The 12,718-nt window shown below is 48.8% G+C and overlaps 1 protein-coding gene across 4 annotated transcripts in view; it reads right to left on the reverse strand.

Annotated features, from left to right (window-relative positions):
* PDE2A (phosphodiesterase 2A) overlaps nt 1-12,718 on the reverse strand; it is a 527,715-nt gene that overhangs the window by 283,291 nt on the left and 231,706 nt on the right. The gene's annotated exons all lie outside the window — the stretch shown is intronic.

A 12,718-nucleotide genomic window follows, 5' to 3' on the forward strand; every position in this document is an offset into this window, starting at 1 on the left:
TGTGTCCCTGTGGTTCCGCAGTCTCTGTGTCCCCGCCATCTCAGTCCCTTCATCCCTGATGTCTCTGGCCCTGCATCCCCGCTGTCTCTGGCCATGCATTCCCACTAACACTGTTCCCGCTGTCTCTGGCCCTGCGTCCCCACTGTCTCTGGCCCTGCATTCCCACCAACACTGTCCCCGATGTTTCAGTACCTGCAGGGACAGAGACATAATGTTGCATAGTGTGATTTGTCTCAATCTGTGTGGCATTATGTGAATCTTGGCGCATACTTTGTGGCATAATATGGATTTTGGCTCATACCGTCAGGACCCTACTATTGTGGTGCGTAATGTGTACAGGGGTATATGGTGTGGTACTCTACTCTTTAGGACACAGGGGTAGATTCTCTAAGCTGGGTTTTTATCGCATTTTGGGATGCACTAAGCATCCCCCGCCGGGTTACCGCGGCGGGAGGGCATCGCCAGAAAAATCTGGCGATGCCCCATAGAAGCCTATGGCCTTCTAACGCGACCCCCCGCCACCTCTCACCGACTCACCGCTGCACCACACTGACCCCCGCCGCCCCGCATCGCCCCCCATCCTCATCTGTGCTGCCCGGACCTGTGACCTCCTCCTCCCTGCACTGATCCTCTTCTGGGTAGAGGGAGGAGGGAAGCCCGGCGCAGCAGCAGCAGCCAGCAGCCGGGTGTGGGGGGGAGGCGCCAACTCCCGATGGGACCCGCTGACTCACCGCAAAGGACAGCTCTTAACGCAAGAGCTGTCCTTTGCCATAATTATCGCATATGTTAGGGCATATGCGATAATTATGAACGCGATGGGCAGCGATAGGGGGCGGAGTTTGGGTGCGGATGTTAGAGCATCCCCTCCAAAATCCTTTTGAGTGGCCACACCCCCTTTTCTGGAGGATGCGCACCGAAGGCGTGCACATCATTACCGCAGAGCCGTCTTTTCCATTGGGCTCGATAGGCAGTTGCCCAGCGGCCCCAGGATTCCAAGGCCCCATGTTATTTATGTTGGTGAGGTGCGCTCAGCACCTGTCTCCATTTGCAGCAGCAGCATCAGCCCGCAGGCTGTTTGATCCCTTGTGCTCCCTGTCCCCAGGTGTGGGCGGTTCCCAGCGTTCCCCGCTGTACTGTGTCTGTTACATTACAAACAGCGTTCACTTTTCCAGACCCCTGCTTTAAAATTTCCACTTTGACCGCGGCACCTTACAATGTATGGAGTATAAGATAATATTTTCCTGTAAGACCACGCCCCATGCAGCGAGGCCACGCCCCATGCAGTGAGGCAACGCAAATTATTTCTTCCAAAAGTCTGACATTCGGAACTGGGAGCACCCATTACCAACGTTCTAGTTTGGCCTGTGCCCTGAGCTTGATGTGAGAGATCCCAGCCGGACTGCCGGGCCCGTAACCAGCCCACCAGGCCTCTCCACACTACGCCTGCGGTCCATCCTCCGCCTCCTCCTCCTGACATTCCTTCCCCTTTGAAGTCAGGACAATTGAGAATCTGTAAATAGTGAACGTGATTTTCCCGTCATTGTTTTCCAGGCCCCGAGCAGAGCCGAGTGGATTCCCAGTGGGGCGATTGTCGGCCGTCCTGGCCACTGGCAGATACGGCCTTGTGCGGGTCGGTGCACTGGATGATATCATGTTTGGGGCTGGTCACACACGTTTACATGCCAAGAGCGACTTTCTAGCCCGACAAGTAGGCGCTGTGACATCAGAGATGGCAGACGGAGATTGTGGTGGAACGTAATTGGGATGACATCTGGTAATCAGCCCGGGACACAATGTTACAACACAATGGTTAGCGGCGGTCATTTCTCGGCGTATGTAAGACCCCTTGTACACGGGGCTCATGTTCAAGGGTACAGGGGACTAATAGGTAAAACCATATGGGATGGTAATAACCCAAACTCCTACCTCATTACCTCACCTGTGCTCCTGTCCTGTTCTTCCCTTCCTCTACTTCATCTTCAGTCTCCTTGACAATTTCGACACCTACTTCAGAACTGATGCTGATTTTAGTTCTACCAGCTATACCCCTATTTATACTGTATTTTATCAACACACCCTGTACGTTACCTTGTCATTTGTTTCTTGTTTGCTATGTACGGCGCTGTGGACACTTTGTGGCGCCTTATAAATAAACGTACTACTACTACACAAAATGAAAGCTGCCATTCTTATAGATACAGGATCAGCCATTAGAGAAGCCTAGGTCCCCTCTATGGGACACGAAGGAACCCAGATTGGCCCCATTCATCCGACTAGGGCCCTTATTCTGATTGACGCGGACTTTACCGCGTACTTACGGATCGCGTCTTTATGGCGTCTGCGCATGCGTGGAGAACGCTACGCGCATGTGCCACGCCTTGACTCGGTACCAGTTCGGGCAAATCCCGTCCAAAACTGTTCACCGCTATCAGTCGGGAAATAGGGGCGTATTATGGGCGTCATGCGGAATGACACATGGGCGTAGTTTCAAAGTGGGCAAAACGGGGCGGAAACATGGGCGGACACGGGGGAGTACACTTATGTTGGGGGGCGTACATTCGGAAACCACTCCGAATGCACGCGATCAAAAAGGGCAGAAATGTGCGGTGTCCACAAGTGTACTATTGCTTTGCGGACACCACTCGTTCATGCGGTAGGCGAACGTACGCCTAATGACTACAACCATTAACACCTGAACCCAATAGAATCGACTCCTTTACTCATTACTCACTAATAGGACGCTTGTCAGTGCTTTAATTGAAACCATTGCTGCTTCAATTGCTGTAAGGGTTAATGTGTGCAATGCATGTGTTAGGCATGCTTGTAAGGATATATTGGAATCTAATTGATTCCAATTCCAAATAAGCATTTTTTTATGAGGATAGGTAATTGAATAAGTGGGTCATGTGATGTATAGCAGAAGATACTTCATAGTGGGTTGTTTGGCGTAAATACTCTGCTTACGTGCGGTAGCACCGCTTGGCTCCCGTTCGGATGCGGTATTCCCGAGCATACTCTGTAATACTCTGTAATACCGTGCCGAATCTGAGTGTTTCTCCCGCACACGCATGCTTTGTATGTCGTCCGTAAACACGCCCTGTTCTTAAAGAGTGAGTCCGTCCGAATGCGGAGGACCCGTGGGCGTTTCTACGGACGATGGCCGCACGCGGCAAAACACCGTGGCGTGCGGACCGCACCGTAAGAATGCGGGAATATCCGCACCGATCAGAATAAGGGCCTATGAGATCCGTGCACAATATGGCCGCCTTTAATATTAACACTTTCACTACTGGACGCATTTCGCCCTCACGAGGCTGGTGCTCGTTGCACGGGCTTGCTCTGATTCCCGCGATAGGCCGCAGGGTCAGGATTACTGACAAATGCCCTCAATACGGGATGGAAAGAGAGAACAGCGGCGACAGAGGAACTGATACTGTATTTCCTGTGATATTTATGCTGCTGACAGGACGTTGTGTGATGGGAGCAGCAGGGAAGCTCGGGAGCGCCCCCCCCCCAGATATGAGTACAGGGCAGTGCGCGCTTCCTGGCCGTCAGGATTTCCTGGACAGTACTGAGCGTAATAAATGATAAATAGGGGACAGTAGCTTCTGCGAGGTGACAGACAGATGAGACGCTGGTGTGAGCGCTGACAGATGGATATTACAGACCATACAATGCAACAGTCCAACGCAGTCAGGTGTCTTGTTATTAGGGAAATCATGCAGAAATCAAACAATCATCATTTGTATCTGTGGCGCAGTAATACGGAACCTTATATACAGTGCCGCTACTGCCCCAATATCCAGCAACAGCGCAAAACAAAACACTGCGTCGTCACATAAAAAACAGTCATTATTGAACGTCATTACGATCATGCCGACACTATAAATGTCTCCCTCCTGTATGTATTTACATGCTGTAACGACGATAACTGGATAATACTCCGCCAGCGTCTAGGACAGTCAATAAGTCGACACCACAGCATCGACATGCAAATAGGTAGACAGTTTTTTTTTACAAAAGGTAGACATGCACTGAGGTGCACAGTACAAAATGTCGACATATTCAAAAGGTCGCCATTACAATAGTCGACACACAAATTGACGACACAGTTTTTGCTTTTAATAACACGTTTTCTCAATATTTTCTTTATTTGCTGTCCACATGGAATAGTAACCGGTGGCGAGTGTAGCGCTTGGTGCATGGAGAGCGCTGCGACCACGTGAGGGGACACGTTTCCACTGACTGTGGTCACATATGATGAAACATTCCAAAAAAACCACCTCGTGTCAACAATTTCTGTGTCCACAGATCTATCTTCAACGTGTCAACCTTTTGCCCCTGTCGATCTAATGCATGTTGAACACACAGATGTAGCCACATTTATCATTGGCACAAAGAGTCCTGTTTGTGGTATGGATGGCGCGGGGCGTGTTCCCACCACTATGGCGCGGGGCGTGTATAAATGGGCGCCGTAAGTAGTTTGGCGTACGGGATCCAAATAATGTCGGAGTGCGGCCAACATTAATGAGGTCAACAGTTAAAAGGTTGACACAGGAAACAGGCGACGTGAGTTTTCATACTTATGTTGACCTTTTATCATTTCAACCTATTGCTTTTGTCAACCTGTTGACCGTGACAACCCCCCTCTCAGAGAATAAAGACTCATCTGTCCGCAGGGTGTAATTTCTGCCAGGTCCCTGTAAGTGTAAATACAGATCCGGGAGGGAGATGGCACCAGGGTACGAGAAGTGGTATTTGTGTGTCAGTGTCTACGGAGACACAATACACAATACACAGAGATACTGTCATCTCTGCAATACAATACTATCACCCACAATATCAGTGTATGTTCTTCTACAACCAGTGACTATTCCCTCCATACCAGAGCTGGGTAACCACGGGCAACCAATCAGACACAGCACCTAGAGAGTAACCACTGATAACAGCTAGTTCCTATAGTAACTGAAGCTGCTCGCCCCCAAGAGCTTGCAATCAACTTGCACTCATCAGTCACTTATACGGTATTTTTCTATTGCATCCTAGAAAATGTTAGACAGAATCTGGTTGCTACGGGCAACAGCATCTCTTTTCATTTTTAGAAGTTTTATTAAATAAACCCTGTAATGTCAGGCTGTACACTGGTTATACAGGGGCTTAGTGATATACTGCACATACTGTAAGACAGCAGGTTACCATCTAACACAGCAGGGCCCAGGGGCCAATCGCAGTGTCAGCCTATGGCAGGGTACCAGATATCCTAATACGGGCCCATTAATGATATAATATTTCTCCTATTCCCTGGGATCCTTACTGTAATTATCTTCACAAACAATCTATAGAGGAGTAAATCCATTAACTTTGGACAGAGCGCGTGTTGGAATTTTTGCTGAGCGAGTAACTTCTGCGATTCATAGCGCCTGGTGTCTCATCACTGCCATCACTGCATCTCATCCATTAAATTACGTGTTATAGAAGGTGCAAAAGTAGCTGCCCATTGTTCTTTCATGCAAAATGTCCCAAACCTGCACCGATCAGGACTAACTCTATTCATCTGACTGGCATGTGTAAGAAATCGTTTACAGTATACAGTATGCCATCGATATCTGTTGTAAAACCTTTTTACATCACTTTCGCAGTACACGGGGCCTGGTGCAGAGATGGACCCCAATGCTTTCACAACTACACTTATATGACACTGATTCCTAATGAATGTCACCTGACTCACTTCCTGATTAAAATATTACAGTTGCATCCAAGATGGCCGCCATACTGGTGACATAGACTGGAACGTTTTCCCCCACTCCCATATTATATGTGTGGATGCTGGATTAATATTTGTTGAATCGGTTTTCTTTTAATAAGGGTATTTCCACACAAAAGGACCACCTTATATGTGTTTGTGGCCCTTATTCTGCTCCATGCGCACCAGCGCGAATTTACACGGGTGCGCAATGTTTTTGAACTGTGCATGTGCATTTCTGCAAATGTGCATGCTCTGTGTGCAAGCAGTTATGTTTGTGTCAATCTCATGAACCGCTCGACCTAACCCATGTCAACCTTTAGTCACGTTGACCTTCAGTCGACATGCGGAAATACATCTAGCACTATATATACGTCCGGTGACACGTACAGTTACCAAGACAGTGTACAATATATCGCTCACATCCACAGGAGCAATGTCACTAAACTAAGTAACACCAATTCGGGTCCCCAATAATGTCAGGTGAGGACCCACAATGCTGAGGCCTACCAGCACGGCCAGTCGCTGCTCCCGGCGGTGGGCTAATTACTCACATATTAGGGACCTTCTTCTGGTCCGTTCGCAGCCAGCGTTCGTTCGCACGGGGAGCAATGTTTGGCGCAAGCGCAACCGAATTTCTGCACATATGCCGGGTGCACCCAAGACTGCGCCCGGGGGGGGACAAGGAGCGGCAGCGGACAGTCGCACCCATGGGAACGCCAAGTGTTTCATAGGCATTCCCATGCTGGGCGTTCCCGTGGTAATCGGCCCGTGATGTTGGTGCCAGGAGCGGGCAGCTGCCAACTTCCTCCCGAGGGTGCACGCAAATCACTTAGATATGCGTGCAAGTTACACATCATTCGATGTTCAGCAACCATCGAATGACGTGGGCGTTCACCTACAGGTTTATGTTAAATCATCCATCTGCAGGCCCTGCGTGCGAACACACGCTGCGCGGTGGGACGGCGGCCGTACCAACATTCCCGGATAGGGACTCGCAAGGGTGCACATTCGCCTCCGAGCGAATCAACCAGAATAACCCCCTAAATATAGTCATCCGTAACGGGAGAGAATGAGATGTCCGCAGCTGTCTGTGGCGTGTTCCCCTCGCTGGGCCGATATTAATAGACGCAGCAGTCGGCTATTCGCAGAGTTTATTATTCCATTACCGGCTGATTGTATTCTCCCACACGCTGTGCGCTTCATTCCTGTATACTGTGTATATGTGACAGTTAGGGGCTGATTGTATTCTCCCACACGCTGTGCGCTTCATTCCTGTATACTGTGTATATGTGACAGTTAGGGGCTGATTGCATTCTCCCACACGCTGTGCGCTTCATTCCTGTATACTGTATATATGTGACAGTTAGGGGTTGATTGCATTCTCCCACACGCTGGGATCCCTCTATGTACTAAAAATGTGCGCTTCATTCCTGTATACTGTATATATGTGACAGTTAGGGGCTGATTGCATTCTCCCACATGCTGGGATCCTCTATCTATGTACTATATAAATGTGCGCTTCATTCCTGTATACTGTATATATGTGACAGTTAGGGGCTGATTGCATTCTCCCACACGCTGGGATCCTCTATCTATATACTATATAAATGTGTGCTTTATTCCCGTATACTGTATATATGTGACAGTTAGGGGCTGATTGTATTCTCCCACATGCTGGGATTCTATATCTATGTACTATAAATGTGCGCTTCATTCCTGTATACTGTATATATGTGACAGTTAGGGGCTGATTGCATTCTCCCACACGCTGGGATCCCTCTATGTACTATAAATGTGCGCTTCATTCATGTATACTGTATATGTGACAGTTAGGAGCTGATTGCATTCTCCCACACGCTGGGATTCTCTATCTATGTACTATAAATGTGCGCTTCATTCCTGTATACTGTATATATGTGACAGTTAGGGGCTGATTGCATTCTCCTACACGCTGGGATCCTCTATGTACTATAAATGTGCGCTTCATTCCTGTATACTGTATATATGTGACAGTTAGGGGCTGATTGCATTCTCCCACACACTGGGATCCTCTATCTATGTACTATAAATGTGCGCTTCATTCCTGTATACTGTATATATGTGACAGTTAGGGGCTGATTGCATTCTCCCACATGCTGGGATCCCCTATCTATGTACTATAAATGTGCGCTTCATTCCTGTATACTCTATATATGTGACAGTTAGGGGCTGATTGCATTCTCCCACATGCTGGGATCCTCTATAAGTGTACTATAAATGTGCGCTTCATTCCTGTATACTGTATATATGTGACAGTTAGGGGCTGATTGCATTCTCCCACACACTGGGATCCTCCTATCTATGTACTATAAATGTGCGCTTCATTCCTGTATACTGTATATATGTGACAGTTAGGAGCTGATTGCATTCTCCCACACGCTGGGATCCTCTATATATGTACTATAAATGTGCGCTTCATTCCTGTATACTGTATATGTGACAGTTAGGGGCTGAATGCATTCCCCCACATGCTGGGATCCCCTATCTATCTCCTATATATTTGGCTACATCTGTCACTCAAAGTGGGTGTCTGTGTCTATAACGCTCTGTTCCTGGACTTTCCTCTTAATGTGTGATTGCCTTCATCTGTGCTGAACACCTTTCTGAGAAATTAACCTGTTTAAAACAGGTGATGGCAATCATACATTAAGGGGAAGTCTAGAAACAGAGCATTGTGTCCCTCCTGGAGAGGGTCATGTTGGGAGGTATGTGAAAGAGAACCAGCCCAGTGAGCCCACAGACACCCACTGCCTTCCCATGTTGCCCAGCACTGCTACTCCACAGCCACCAGGTGAGCGCCCCCCTCCCGCGATTTGCGGCAAAACCTCCCCCCCCCGCGCCCCCCCCCTCCCAAAAACACCCGCTCCCCCGCGACCCCCCCTACCGCAATTCGCAGCAAAAACACCCCCGCGACCCCCCCTCCCGCGATTCGCTGCAAAAAGACCCCCCCCACGACCCCTCCCGCAATTCGCGCAAACCCTCCCCCGTGACCCCCCCCCCGATTCGCGTAAAAAACACCCCCCCGCGACCTCTCTCCCGCGATTCGCGGCAAAAAGAACCCCCCCGCGACCCCCCCTTGCACAATTGGCGGCACCCCCCTGCGACCCCCCTCCCGCGATTCGCGGCACCCCCCCCCCGCAATTCGCAGCAGCCCCAGGATTAAATGGCACATGCAAAACACTGACATGGCTATGGTCGACAATGAAAAAGGTTGACATGAGTTTTTGAAGATTTATTTTTTATTTTTTCATATTCATTGTCATGTGTCGACATGGACACCAATGAAGTGGCACACTTATGTCAACATTTACATGTGTTGACCTTTCTGTGTTGATTTTTTCTTGTGGCGATTCGCGTCACACCCCCCCCGCAACCCCCCTCCCGCGATTCGCGGCACACCCCGTGACCCCCCACCTCCCGCAATTCGCGGCAACCCTCCACCGGAACCCCTGTGAACCCCGCCCTCCCGCGATTTGCGGCACCCACCCCCGCGACCCCCCCTCCCGCAATTCGCGGCACCCCCCGTGATTCGCGTTAGCTCCAGAATTAAATTGCACATGGAAAACACTGACATGGCTATGGTCGACAATGAAAAAGGTTGACATGAGTTTTTGAAGTTTTTTTGTCATTTTTTGAATATTTTCATATTCATTCTCATGTGTCGACATGGACACCAATGAAGTGCCACACTTATGTCAACATTTACAGTACATGTGTTGACCTTTCTGTGTTGATTTTTTCTTGTGGCGATTCGCGTCACACCCCCCCGCAACCCCCCCTCCCGCGATTCGCGGCACCCCCCGTGACCCCCCACCTCCCGCAATTCGCGGCAACCCCCCACCGGAACCCCTGTGAACCCCGCCCTCCCGCGATTCGCGGCACCCAACCCGTGACCCCCCCCCCCTCCCGCAATTCGCGGTACCCCCCCCCGTGATTCGCGGCAGCTCCAGAATTAAATTGCACATGGAAAACACTGACATGGCTATGGTCGACAATGAAAAAGGTTGACATGAGTTTTTGAAGGTTTTTTTTTCAGTTTTTGAATATTTTCATATTCATTGTCATGTGTCGACATGGACACCAATGAAGTGCCACACTTATGTCAACATTTACATGTGTTGACCTTTCTGTGTTGATTTTTTCTTGTGGCGATTCGCGTCACACCCCCCCCCCCCCACAACCCCCCCGCAACCCCCACTCCCACGATTCACGGCACACACACACCCCCCCACGATTCTCGGCACCCCACCCCGTAACCCCCCCTCCCGTGATTCACGGCACACCCCCCGCGACCCCCCCTACCAGGATTCGCCGCAACCCCCGCCCCCGTAACCCCCTCCCCGCGATTTGCGGCAACCCACCCCGTGACCCCCCTCCCGCGATTCTCTGCAATCCCTCCCCTCCCGCGATTCGCAGCATCCACCCCCCCACAACCCCCCCTCCTGCAATTCGCGGCACCCCCCGCGACCCCCCCTCCTGCAATTCGCGGCACCCTCCGCGACCCCCCCTCCCGCGATTCGCGGACACCTAAGTTGCAATACAGGGCATCTTTCATACAATTCTAACCATATTTCTCATATACAAACGTTCACAAATTAAGGGGGCGCAGCCCCTTACGACGGTGTGAAGAGCGCCCGTAGGGCGCGATGAATCACCTAGTGTACTATATAAATGTGTGCTTTATTCCTGTATACTGTATATATGTGACAGTTAGGGGCTGATTGTATTCTCCCACATGCTGGGATTCTATATCTATGTACTATAAATGTGCGCTTCATTCCTGTATACTGTATATATGTGACAGTTAGGGGCTGATTGCATTCTCCCACACGCTGGGATCCCTCTATGTACTATAAATGTGCGCTTCATTCCAGTATACTGTATATATGTGACAGTTAGGAGCTGATTGCATTCTCCCACACGCTGGGATTCTCTATCTATGTACTATAAATGTGCGCTTCATTCCTGTATACTGTATATATGTGACAGTTAGGGGCTGATTGCATTCTCCCACATGCTGGGATCCCCTATCTATGTACTATAAATGTGTGCTTCATTCCTGTATACTGTATATATGTGACAGTTAGGGGCTGATTGCATTCTCCTACACGCTGGGATTCTCTATCTATGTACTATAAATGTGAGCTTCATTCCTGTATACTGTACATGTGACAGTTAGGGGCTGATTGCATTCTCCCACATGCTGAGATCCTCTATGTACTATAAATGTGCGCTTCATTCCTGTATACTATATATATATATATATATATATATATATATATATATATGTGAGACAGTTAGGGACTGATTGCATTCTCCTACACGCTGGGATTCTCTATCTATGTACTATAAATGTGTGCTTCATTCCTGTATACTGTATAGATGTGACAGTTAGGGGCTGGTTGCATTCTCCCACATGCTGGGATCCTCTATAAGTGTACTATAAATGTGCGCTTCATTCCTGTATACTGTATATGCGACAGTTAGGAGCTGATTGCATTCTCCCACACGCTGGGATCCCCTATCTATGTACTATAAATGTGCGCTTCATTCCTGTATACTGTATATATGTGACAGTTAGGAGCTGATTGCATTCTCCCACACGCTGGGATCCTCTATATATGTGCTATAAATGTGCGCTTCATTCCTGTATACTGTATATGTGACAGTTAGGGGCTGATTGCATTCTCCCACACGCTGGGATCCTCTATCTATATACTATATAAATGTGTGCTTTATTCCTGTATACTGTATATATGTGACAGTTAGGGGCTGATTGCATTCTCCCACACGCTGGGATTCTATATCTATGTACTATAAATGTGCGCTTCATTCCTGTATACTGTATATATGTGACAGTTAGGGGCTGATTGCATTCTCCCACATGCTGGGATCCCCTATCTATGTACTATAAATGTGCGCTTCATTCATGTATACTGTATATATGTGACAGTTAGGGGCTGATTGTATTCTCCCACATGCTGGGGTCCTCTATCTATGTACTATAAATGTGCGCTTCATTCCTGTATACTGTATATATGTGACAGTTAGGGGCTGATTGCATTCTCCCACACGCTGGGATCCCCTATCTATGTACTATAAATGTGCGCTTTATTCCTGTATACTGCATATATGTGACAGTTAGGGGCCTGCCGGATGGGAGGGGCCAATATCTGTCCTCATCGTGCATATACCTGTAGCCAAACAGCAGCACCTACATATATATTTATGACAGTTAGGGGTTGATTTGCTGGTACTTTACCTCTATCTACTTAATCTCTCACCAAGGCTTAGTACATCTGCCCTGCTGTTTGTAGGCAGACCTGATCTATTGCTACTTTATGCCTGACAACTTTATCTCTCTCTAGTGCCTAGTGCATCTCTCACATGGCCTATAACATGACAGTTAGGATCTGATGTGTTGCTACTTTATCGCTCTCTAAGGCTTAAACATCTCACCCATGGCCTGTAACATGGCAGTTAGGAGACAAACAGTTGCTACTTTATCTCTCCAAGGCTTAGTACATCTCACCCAGCCTGTAACACCACAGATAGGAGCTGATGGGCTGCTGCTTTATCTCTCTCCAATGCATAAACATCTCCCCCATGGTCCGTAACATCACAGGAGCAGAATGATGCTACTGTATCTCTCCAAGGCTGAGTACATCTCACCTACAGTCTGTAACATGGCAGTTAGGAGCCGATGGGCTGCTGCTTTATCTCTCCAAGGCTTAGTACATCACACCTACAGTCTGTAACATGGCAGTTAGGAGCTGATGGGCTGCTGCCTTATCTCTCCAAGGCTTAGTACATCTCACCCACAGCCTGTAACATGGCAGTTAGGAGCTGATGGGCTGCTGCCTTATCTCCCCAAGGCTTAGTACATCTCACCCACAGCCTGTAACATGGCAGTTAGGAGCTGATGGGCTGCTG

This window comes from Crinia signifera, chromosome 2 (genome assembly GCF_055691185.1).
Source record: "Crinia signifera chromosome 2, ASM5569118v1, whole genome shotgun sequence".
Taxonomy (NCBI): Eukaryota; Metazoa; Chordata; class Amphibia; order Anura; family Myobatrachidae; genus Crinia; species Crinia signifera.